This window comes from Dermacentor variabilis, unplaced genomic scaffold (genome assembly GCF_050947875.1).
Source record: "Dermacentor variabilis isolate Ectoservices unplaced genomic scaffold, ASM5094787v1 scaffold_12, whole genome shotgun sequence".
NCBI classification, from domain to species: Eukaryota; Metazoa; Arthropoda; class Arachnida; order Ixodida; family Ixodidae; genus Dermacentor; species Dermacentor variabilis.
Genome location: NW_027460280.1, coordinates 52,445,370 through 52,457,850, shown reverse-complemented (window position 1 = coordinate 52,457,850; position 12,481 = coordinate 52,445,370).

The window sequence follows — 12,481 nt, the reverse complement described above, 5'->3', positions numbered from 1 at the left end:
GGACAGACAAATTTTTATTTTTCATCGAATTTTTATATGAGGTGGGAAAATGTCTCTGCAGAAAGGAATCAACCTTCGTTCTGCGAAACTTAGCATGGATTTCTTAATAATATTCATATTTCACTAAAGGTGGAAAAGCGCGTTTTAATGACTTGCAGATTTTACAAGTTCGAAGGCCTATCATTCTAAAATTAACGCATTGTACCCCGCCCAAATTTTCTTTCGGTAAATCTACACCACTAGCGCTTTTGTTCCACGGGAAGCTAAATTTATGCCATCTACGGCGTTCTTTTAAATTGCCAAACTTTGTTTTTTGAGAAACTGGCGCTGACTGACCGTCCTGTTTGGGCCATTTTAGCTAAGGCGATGAAGCTGAAAAATATCCCTGACAAATCTTCAAAAGGTCTCTCGCAAACTAAACAAAAAAATAGGTACGCACTACACCACGTACTTATTTCGTTAAAAAATCCCAATTATGCCAAAATTGCAAAAATAGCGAAAATTGGAACATTTTAGAGAGGTTTTTAAAAAAATAATCATCGCCGATTTTATGAAAATTTTATAGAATGTCCGCGCAGTACTGGTAAATCTAGTTCTGCAAAACATGTCGCATTATTTTACTTTAAGAGAGAAAATTGAGCCTATATTAAGACTCTTGTATTGTCATCCCGACGATGTGTCTCGTCCTAATAATAAAATAAACATCATACTCATGTTGAACTGTGAACTCATTCTTTTTGTTGTAGCAAAGAAGCGTGACTCAGATTGTGTATTTTTTGCCTCTTTTTAGCCATGAAATGAGTTGAGCTGGAGTTTTCAGGGCTCCTGCCCCTGTATTCTTACTGCGGTGCGTTGAAGTAGCAAGCACGCGGGAGCGCGTGCAGCAAGTTTTTTTTTAAGCTTAGTCGGGGGTACCTATTTATGGCATTGATCTCTAATTACATCTGATATCTGAAATTCTCCCCGTGTGCATGAACGATGCACCAGCCAAGTGGGAAAGCGCCATGACGCCACTGCAGTGGGTGAACTAGCTGGATATGTCCAGATGGGGACAGTCTCAAAACGGGTCCCGAATATTTTTCATTTTCACTTAAATTTTTACATTGGGGATAAAAATCCTTCCACACCGCGGAACGGCGACTACTTTTCTCACAGATATTTTTTTACAGCGAAGCTTTCGTTGGGGCCTCTTCGTTCGACTTTCCCACTGCTGCTGTTGTGGGCCTCTGTGACTGCTGCTGTCGCGCACACCACCTCGGGGGTGGTTCAGAGTGTGTATATAGATGACAAGTGGGAGTAAGAGAGGAAAGGCAACGGGAGAAACTCGTTTTCACCCCACCGCGTCGAATGTGCACAATGCCCTCAGCAGATCCCTAGCCGTCGCCACATCAGCCGCTTGACAGCTGTAATTATCCGTGACTAGCTCCTCTCAGAAGCATTGCAGAAACTTCAGCGCTTCCCTTTCTACTAACGTGCGAGACCAGAGGGGACGCAGATAGAACTGTAGATAGGAAAAGAGGAGAAGAGGGAGAGGGGGAAGAAGAGGCAGTTCCCATATAAGAGAGCGGGGAGGTGAAGTGAGAAGGCACGGAAACCCCACAGCGGTTGCGGGGAAGCAGGATAAGCTTCAGTTCAAGGTACGGTACAGTACGTTGCTGCTATTCCTAAAAAAATAAATGTCATGCAAATATGTCAAGCGGGCAACTTACGCACGCCGTGCAGAAGCAGAGCCGCATTAATTAAAGAGCACCGCAAGGTACAGGAGACACTACGGAAGCAGTCGATCGTCAAATCAATACTTCTGTGCCCGCCGCGTCAGCTTTGCGGCTATGGCATTGCTAGAGGTCGTGGATTTGATTCCAATCCCGACAGCCGCATTTCGACGGGGGCGAAATAGAAAACGCACGTGCACTTAGATTTTGGGACAAGTTAAAGGACATCACGGTGTCAAAATTAATCAGGAGTTCGCCACTACGGCTCACCTCTGTTACGTTTCGCCTACGACGCGCGGTATAGCCGGCGCGGATGCAACGGACGCTGGGGCTTCGTTCAAAGCGGCAGACATTTTGGCCCGTTCGGCGTCGCCGCTACGCCTCCCCGCCAAGCGCGTCCAGGCATGTTCCAATGCCACGTGTCTTCGTGTCCGTGTGTGTGTGTATGTGCATGTTGGTGCCCACGCTTGTCGAAGCGCGGCAGCCGGGGAGAGGAGCTCCCCCAACTGTGAAGCGAGGAGGTCTGAGCGGCGCCGGCCCGGCGGCTGCGCCACCTTCTCATCCCAACGTGCCCGAGCGGCGCCGGCACGACGGCTGCGCCACCTTCTCATCCCAACGTGCCCGAGCGGCACAGTCACGTGCGCGTCTTTAGGGGCGTTCCTTCTTGCCCTCAACTGCGAGAGTATAAATGCAGCTGCCCCCGGACGCCAAGAGAGGCTCCGATTTCTTCTGTTGAGTAACGTGCACTCCCGTCTCTCTACTTCGGTCGACCTGACCGCCCGCTCTTATGCTATGCTTGAATAAACAAGTTGTTCTGTTACCAGTCGACTCATGCTTTGCCGAGACCTTCGAATGCTTCCAGTTGTGCCCCAGGTCGCCAGGCCAACGCTACCCTTGGGGCTTACGACCCAGCTGCAACAACGGGCGTCAGCGCTGAGTTCCCAACAACTGGTGGCAGCGGTGGGATCGCGACAACGGAGGCCAGCAGCGAAGATATGCAGTTGACTGTATGCTGAGCAGCACAACGACCATCCGGGAGCAGTGCAACGAGTCCTGTGTGATGACTGGTTGCCTGCAGCGGAACGACTGCGCTGAATTCTTGGCTGCGAGGTTTGGTGAGTGCGGGACTTTCTTCTTCTGAGCTTTGCCAGGCTTTTGTTAGTGTCAGAAACAGAGCTGGTAATTGTGGTTGTCGTTGCTGCCGGGTTAGTTTGCGGCAAGACAATATAGGCAGTAGAGAAAGCAGCATTCAGAGCAGCCATGGATTTGAAGTCGTTGCGCAAACCGAAATTGCTGGAGCTTGCAAGAGAGTTGGGTCTGGATGTCTCAGACAAACTCAGAAAACCAGAACTGCTAAGGGCTATTCTTGAGTTAGAAGCTGAGGATGACGAGCTGTCGGAATGCCTTGAGACCATTGAGGAGAGGGAGACGGCAAAAAGACAGGAGCGCGAAATTAAAGAACAGAAAGAGAAAGATGAGCGTGAACGAAAAGAACAGAAAGAAAAAGAAGAGCGTGAACGTAAAGAACAGAAAGAGCGAGAGCAACAAGAGCGCGACCGTCAACACGCTTTGGAAATGAAGCGTCTTGAGGTAGAGATGGAACGCGCTCGTAATGGAAGTCAGGCACACGGTGCAGGAGAACGAGTATTGTTCAAAATGACTGACCTGATGCGACCGTTTAAGCTTGGAGAGGACATTGGTTTGTTCCTGGTTAACTTTGAGCGAACGTGCGAGAAGCAGGGGTTCTCTCGGGAAACGTGGCCACAGCGCTTGCTCACTTTGTTACCCGGCGAGGCGGCCGACGTAGTCGCTCGCTTGAATAGAGAGGAGGCAGAGGATTTCGACAAAGTGAAATCGAGTCTGCTAAAAAAGTACAGGCTGTCAGCGGAGGCGTTCCGTCGGAAGTTTCGGGAAAATGAGAAAGGCAGAAGTGAGTCATACACAGAGTTTGCGTACAGGCTTATGTCAAACATGCAGGAGTGGCTCAAAGAAGAGAAAGCGTTTGGTGACCACGAGAAAGTTCTGCAGTGTTTCGGGCTAGAACAGTTTTATAGTCGGTTACCTGAGAACGTGCGGTACTGGGTCTTGGATAGGCCAGACGTTTGTACGGTGGCTAAAGCCGCTGAGCTAGCCGAGGAGTTTGTGACGCGTCGGGCTCGCGGAGCTAAGGACGGTCAAAAGGGTGAATTTGGCTCGAAGTTTGAGAGGCCGAAGTTCACACCCATGAGAGCAAAGGGGGACACGCGTAGTGAGGATGCGAGTGATAGCAGTCCGACCAAACGTAAAGAGACGGCGGCAGCCGAAGCCGAACGCAGAAAGCGGTTCGAGACGAGGCAAGCGCGCGTTTGTTATACGTGCCAGAAGCCGGGTCACTTTTCGGCGCAGTGTCCAGAAACAAAAACAAAAGTTGTGTTTTTGTCATTATGCAGCACTGACGAGAACAAGAAGCTTCTCGAGCCTTACATGCGAGACCTCCTCGTGAACGGGAAAGAGTGCCGAGTGCTTCGCGATTCCGCAGCAACGATGGATGTAGTTCACCCCTCCTACGTAGAACCCCATATGTTCACGGGCGAGTGCGCATGGATCAAGCAAGCCGTGGAAGCTCATAGCGTGTGTCTGCCCGTAGCAAAAGTGCTTATTGAAGGACCTTTCGGAGCACTTGAGACGGAGGCCGCAGTGTCATCTATGCTGCCCCCCCAGTACCCGTACCTATTTTCGAACAGGTCCGATCACCTCCTGCGCGAGAAGGGGCTTTTGTTTGGGGAGGCTAGCGTTCAGGCCTTAACCAGATCGAAGGTTCGGGAGCTCGCTGCAAAGGCGGTAGTTGCGGCGCCGACGTTGTCGAACAATGAGAAAGGGTCAGAGGCGCAGCAAGCTGATATTCAGAGCACGCCTGAACTGAATAAAATTGAGCCTGTAGCGTTAAAGGCGCCAGATGCTGGAGAGGAAATGCCCGACACGGGAAAGTTAGAAGAGCTATCTGCAGATTTGCTCATCGCGCCTACGTCAGACGGACTTAATAGGTTGCTACAAGTCAGCCGGTCGGCTTTGATAGCCGAGCAAAAGAAGGATGGCAGCCTAGAAAACATACGCTGCATTGTCAAGGAAGGTATCGCCAAGAAAAATGCTCGCTTTGTGGAAAGAGGTGGGGTCCTGTACCGGAAGTATCTAGACCGCAGGGGAGTGGAGTTCGATCAGCTGATCGTGCCTCAGTGCTATCGTCAGGATCTGTTGCGCTTGTCGCACGGGGGTTCGTGGTCCGGACACCTAGGAGTTAAGAAAACTAAGGACCGTCTCTTGCAAGAGTACTATTGGCCAGGATGTTTTCGGGACGCAGACCATTTCGTGAGGACATGTGACACCTGTCAGCGGGTGGGCAAACCAGGGGACAAATCGAGGGCGCCGTTGAGATTGGTACCTATCATTACGGAGCCTTTTAGACGGCTCGTTATTGATACAGTGGGACCTCTGCCGGTAACAGCCACGGGGTACAGACACATTTTGACTGTGATCTGCCCAGCGACAAAGTTCCCTGAAGCAGTGCCGCTTAAAGAACTCAGCTCAGTTGAAATAGTCAATGCACTACTGTCCATATTTGCGCGAGTTGGTTTTCCTGCGGAAATCCAATCAGATCAGGGCACAGTGTTTACTAGCGCTTTGACGACAACTTTTCTCGAAAGGTGTGGGGTAAAGCTGTTACACAGCTCAGTGTACCACCCACAATCGAATTCCGTTGAGAAGCTCCACTCCGTCATGAAGCGCGTGTTGAGAGCATTGTGTTTTGAACATCAAACTGACTGGGAGCTGTGTCTGCCTGGGGTGATGTTTGCATTACGGACCGCGCCGCATGCGGCTACGGGGTTTTCGCCAGCTGAGCTGGTGTACGGTCGCTCGCTGCGATCTCCGCTTCGCATGCTTCGAGAATCGTGGGAAGGCAGGGGCGACGACCCAGTCGTGGTGGAGTACGTGCTTAAGCTCCTCGAACGCTTAAGAAGGGCACAGGAGTTGTCAGGTGAAGCAATGGCAAAGGCCCAGCAGAGGGCCAAGGTTTATTATGATCGGACAGCCAGGGCCCGTCGTTTTGAGGTGGGCGATGAGGTCATGATATTGCGCACATCGCTAAACAACAAACTAGACGTGCAGTGGGAGGGCCCAGCACGGATTGTTCAAAAACTGTCGGACGTTAACTACGTGGTGAGTCTGCCAGGAAAACGGAAAGCACAGCAAGTTTACCACTGTAATCTGCTCAAACCTTATAGACAAAGGGAAGCAGTGGTGTGCATGATGGTAAACGTTCCTGAAGAGCTTCCGTTCGAGCTTCCGGGACTAGGCTCAGTGACGAACAGGGAAGACACCGGTCAAGTCATTAGTGACCTTATCAGTAAAGCACCGCTGTCGCCTGAGCAGAAAACCGAACTACACCAGCTCTTACAAGAGTTTCAAGGTCTGTTCTCTGAGAGGCCTGGTAGGACTTCTGTCCTTACTCATAATATAGAACTTACCTCCCCAGAGCCAGTACGATCCAAGGCGTATCGGGTGTCACCCCGCCAGAGCGATATTATGGAGGCTGAGGTAAAAAAAAATGCTACAGCTCGGTGTTATTGAGGCAGGTGAGAGTGATTATACCTCCCCTTTGATTTTAGTTGAGGTACCGGGCAAGGAACCTCGTCCTTGCGTCGACTACCGCAGGCTTAATTCCATCACTAAGGATCAAATTTATCCGATCCCTAACATCGAGGAGCGCCTTGAGAAAGTTAGTAGCACTCAGTTTATTTCCACCCTAGATCTTGTCAGGGGCTATTGGCAGGTTCCACTTACAGAAGAGGCTAGTAGGTATGCGGCGTTCATTTCACCAATGGGAACATTCCGTCCTAAAGTGTTGAGTTTTGGTTTGAAGAACGCGCCATACTGCTTTTCAAGCCTCATGGATAAAGTGTTGCGGGGACAGCAAGAATTCGCTTTACCGTATCTAGACGACGTAGCGATATTCTCCGCATCCTGGTCTGAGCATATGGCCCACTTGCGGGCAGTGCTAACCCGCCTGCGCGATGCGGGCTTGACAGTCAAGGCTCCCAAGTGCCAGTTAGCACAGGCCGAGGTTGTCTACCTCGGTCACATGATTGGTCAGGGTCGTCGCCGCCCCTCTGAAATAAAGGTGGCCGCTGTGCGAGACTTCCCGCAACCGCGCACGAAGACCGATATTCGGTCGTTCTTAGGTGTCGCCGGCTACTATCAGAGGCACATCCCCAGGTACTCTGATATCGCGGCTCCCCTGACGGATGCTCTAAGAAAGACAGAGCCGCAAACAGTCGTCTGGGACGAGACAAAGGAAAGAGCTTTTAGCGCCCTAAAGAGTGCCCTAACAAGCCAGCCTGTGCTACGATCGCCAGACTATACAAAAGGGTTCGTTGTTCAGTGCGATGCTAGTGAGCGAGGCATGGGCGTTGTACTGTGCCAACGGGAAAATGGAGAAGTGGAACACCCCGTCCTGTATGCTAGTCGTAAGCTGACCAGTCGTGAGCAGGCGTACAGCGCCACCGAGAAAGAGTGTGCGTGTCTCGTGTGGGCCGTTCAGAAATTGTCATGCTATCTAGCCGGCTCGAGGTTTATCATTGAAACGGATCACTGCCCTCTCCAATGGCTGCAGACCATCTCTCCCAAAAATGGCCGCCTCCTGCGCTGGAGCCTCGCTTTGCAACAATATTCCTTTGAGGTGCGTTACAAAAAGGGGAGTCTCAACGGTAACGCCGATGGCTTAAGTCGAAGCCCCTAACGTAGGAATCAGCCTCAAAATTGTTTGTTACTGATGTTTTTCTTCCTGAGGCAGGATTTTTAACATATTGCTTTTGTGTAGTGTTTCAAAGTGATGATATGCTTTCTAGTGCCATTTTTCGATTTGTGGACGCGTTCTGAGTGCTGCTAGACTACTGTAAGGAACTAGGCAGTGGTATAAAAGGGGAAAGAGCCTGGCAGCGCTTAGTGAGGGTTGTGCCGTGCTTGCTGACTGAGCGGTTGAGTTTCAGCGTAGTTCTAACGCTTGCCGGGAACGAGAACAAAAATGTGAACTCTCCCGAAGTCACTTTGCAGTGTCCTGTGCGAACCTGAACGAGAGAACGAGGCCTTCTCTGTGCGCTGCGCTCAAGAAACGTCGAGGGACGCCCGACTTCGGTTATGAGCATCATCGAGCGACATCCCTCCGGACAGCGGATGCAGTCCCCTGACCATCGGGATCTCCTTCCCCCGGCGGGGCGGTCTGTTACGTTTCGCCTACGACGCGCGGTATAGCCGGCGCGGATGCAACGGACGCTGGGGCTTCGTTCAAAGCGGCAGACATTTTGGCCCGTTCGGCGCCGCCGCTACGCCTCCCCGCCAAGCGCGTCCAGGCATGTTCCAATGCCACGTGTCTTCGTGTGCGCGTGTGTGTATGTGCATGTTGGTGCCCACGCTTGTTGAAGCGCGGCAGCCGGGGAGAGGAGCTCCCCCAACTGTGAAGCGAGGAGGTCTGAGCGGCGCCGGCCCGGCGGCTGCGCCACCTTCTCATCCCAACTTTCCCGAGCGGCGCCGGCACGACGGCTGCGCCACCTTCTCATCCCAACGTGCCCGAGCGGCACAGTCACGTGCGCGTCTTTAGGGGCGTTCCTTCTTGCCCTCAACTGCGAGAGTATAAATGCAGCTGCCCCCGGACGCCAAGAGAGGCTCCGATTTCTTCTGTTGAGTAACGTGCACTCCCGTCTCTCTACTTCGGTCGACCTGACCGCCCGCTCTTATGCTATGCTTGAATAAACAAGTTGTTCTGTTACCAGTCGACTCATGCTTTGCCGGGACCTTCGAATGCTTCCAGTTGTGCCCCAGGCCGCCAGGCCAACGCTACCCTTGGGGCTTACGACCCAGCTGCAACAACGGGCGTCAGCGCTGAGTTCCCAACACCTCATAATCTGAGTGTGGTTTTGACACGTACAGCCCCACAATCCAATTCCAGTTTAATGCTTCTGCCACGGTGCGATGTGCCATGTGAGGAAATGACAACGCCCAACCCTCTCAGAGGTTATAAAATATGGCGCACAACAACGCCTCAAGCAAACTACGCAGACAAACAGCAGTGGTGCTCGCAAAGTAACGTTTAACGTCAACTCACCACTCTCGTGAGCCTAAACGTTGAAGAAACTAATCTTTAGCCGTCAACATCACCGCTAATTATCGTAAATCAAAGCTTCCAGCACGGAATGCTTCGCTAACATCGATTCCCACAGTGCGTGGGATCTGCATATTTCTTTCACACAATAAATCTTAACTGAGACAAGGCGCAAAAATCTCGTTGTCGAGTCGCAACTTGCCGGGCCTCACCACAAACGCAACAAGCGGGAACACCCTGGACAATTTTTAAACGAGAAGAAAGGGGAGTAACCGAGGAGCCCGTTTTTTTAATTAGTCATATCATAAGAAGCCAACAAACACTGACAGCAAGGACAACATAGGGGAAATTACTTGTGCTTAATAAATGAAGTAATGAAAATGGTAAGTTAATGGAAATAAAAGTGGATGAAAAACAACTTGCCGCAGGTGGGGAACGATCCCACAATCTTCGCATGCGAAAGTTATGTCCTTGGTGGCAGTGTTTGTTGGCTTCTTATGACATGGACAATTTTTGGCATTTGTCCTGGGTGTTTCTTTCCCCCTTTCCCCCCAGAGAAAAGCAGCGCAAGGAAACGTGTTCATACAAACATGACCTCTGAAGGAGCCAGAAGCTGCCCTGTACACCTTTGCATCCGGTAGTCTCCGACTATTGTTTCATGTCCTTTCTCAGATCTAACGAATCGCGACTGAAAAGTGCCACTTCAAAACGCGCGCCTTAAAATCGGGTTACGCGCGTCGGTAACGTTGAGCGACAGATTCAGCAGTTAATTGTTACTTAGCATATAAATATGCTATATTAAATAAGAACAACATAAGATTTATGGTTATTTAGTTAATACAGTCTCCATTGTGTCAATGTTCGAAGTTTCACCCTTCCTTTTTTTTTTTTTTTTTTGTCAGCATGTTATGATGTTACTGTTGGATCTGGTAACCATGATGATGTAATCGCAGGTTGTATCTGAAATCGCAAGTGTGTATCTGAAAACGGGGAATGAGTCAAAAGACGAGAATGCAAAACATTTCAAATGTATGGCCAAGGACATCAGGGAGTTAGCTATGAAACGAGAGGTAAGCATCCTAGGGGACATGAATGCACATTTGGAATACTTTGACGGGGCGACAGATGCAACAGGGCAGATGTTTGTAGATTTTTGTGAGGCTCATGATCTTGTGATAGTTAATACTGAAATTAAATGCGACGGGAAGATAACATGGGAAAGAAATAACACCCACTCGACAATCGACTACTGCCTAATGTCCCACAAGCTGTATGAACGATTGAGATGTATGGAAATTGATGAGGAAGGTACAAAAAGCCTGGGGAGTGATCACAAAAGAATCAAAATAAGTTTTAGAAGGACAGCACCACTGGTAGAAACTAAAGAAAGGAAATGTATGAGCAAATTGAATGACAGGCAGCTACAAGAAGTGACGAAAACATTGAAAGCATGGTATCCAAGCAACCGCAAAGGGCATGGACATACGACGAGTTAATAGGTATTTTTAAACGAGAGCTAGAGAAGGGACAGATTAGGAAACTAGGAAGTAAGCAGGGAAAACATAAACCGAAAAGCTGGTGGGACCGAGAAGTTAAGGAGGCCATAGAGCAACGCAAAGATGCGTGAAGAAAACACAGAGCAGCAAAGAAAAGGGGAGCCACACCAGAAGAGGTGGAGACAAAATGGGAGGATTACCTTGCAATTAAAAGAGAAGCATTGGCATTAATTCAAGCCAAGATAGCAAAAGTTGGGGTAAAGTGGCTGTTAGAGATAGGAAAAAAAGACATAAATGCCTCTAAGAAATTTTGGGATCACATAAGGCAACAGAGTAAGAAGACAGAGGTGGTTCAGCACTCACTGACCACACCAGAAGGAACAAAGGTAGAGGGAGAGGGAGCTCAGGAATATATTAGGTTAACAATAGAGGCAGCATTTGCAGGGCCAGTGGGTAGCGAAATGGAGAACAATGACAACAGCAGGACATAATTAGAGGAGGAGTACAGAGGGATGACAAGTAAGGAATGGGACAGAATTGAACGCAAGGTCCCCGTGGGAACAGCGACAGGACCTGATGGCATACCTATGAAATTGATAAGCATATTAGGCCAGAAAAGTAAATTAAAATTACGACAACTTATTGAACAAACAGTAGTAGAGGGAGATGTTCCACAGGACTGGAAATCAAGCAGAATATTAGTTTACAAAGGTAAGGGAAGCAAGGATAACATTAAATCCTACAGGCCAGTAACTGTCACATCAGTCATATACAGAGTAGCAATGCAGATGGTGAAAAAGAGATTGGAGGAATGGGCAGAACGTGAAGAGATCTTGGGAGAACTGCAGAATGGATTTAGAAGGAACAGAAGGCTAGATGATAATTTATTTGTTATAACACAGTGCATAGAGATAGCGGCAGCCAGGCAGAAACCGCTATGGATAGCTTTTTTAGACATTAGAGGAGCCTATGATAATGTAAACCGAGAAAAGTTATGGAGCCAATTGAGGGAATACGGTCTAGATAGAAAGATGATTGGGTTCCTACGACAAGTTTATACAGATAATGAGGTAGATATAACATGGGAGGGGGAAACTACAAAGCCAGCTAAAATAAGAAGAGGTCTCAGGCAGGGCTGTCCATTGTCGCCCCTGCTTTTTATGATTTACATGAGCCAAATGTAAAAGAGACTAGAACAGAGCACAATAGGAACCGACATAAGCTATATGCTGGAAGGGCAGAAGGTAGCTCAAGTACTAGCCGGACTGATGTATGCTGATGATATTGTACTGCTTGCTGACACCCGAGTAGGGCTACAGGAATTAATGAGCATATGTGGAGAGGAGGGTGAAAAATTGGGACTGAAATTCAGTAGAGAGAAGTCTGGGATAATAGTATACAATGAAGAAAGGGGGGAACCATTGGAAATACAAAGCACTAAGATTGATCATGTTGAAAAATATAAGTATTTGGGCATATGGCTAAACGAGGGCAAAAAGTACTTGGAAGAAGAGGAAAAAATTATGATTGAAAAAGTGAAAAGGAACTCAGCTGTAATGAAACACAAGGCACTATGGAACTATAATAGGTACGAGGTGGTTAGGGGCGTATGGAAAGGGGTTATGGTATCTGGCCGCACATTCGGAAATTCAGTACTGTGCATGAAATCGGAAGTTCAGGCATGCATGGAAACGAGACAGAGAAGTGTAGGCAGGTTGGCCTTAGGAGCGCACGGGAACACCCCTAATGAGGGAGTGCAGGGGGACATGGGATGGACGTCATTCCAAGGTACAGAGACAATAAGTAAGCTAAAATATGAACAGAGACTCTCAGCACTGGAGGAAAAAAGGTGGGCAGGAAAAGTGTACAAATATCTATACATGAAAAATTTGAACACAAAGTGGACACTCAGAACGAGGAAGCTGAGGAATAGATACCTGCAGTCGAGGGAGGGGGTCCAACGTGGTTCCAGTATGGGAAAGGAGGTGAAGGAGACGGAAAGAAAAATGTGGGAAGAAAGAATGCTCGGAAAGCCAGCGCTATCTATGTATAGGTCACAAAAACAGGAGATTAAGAGAGAGCTCTTATTTGATAACTCGCGGGGCAGCTCACTATTATTCGAAGCTAGGACGGGGGTTTTG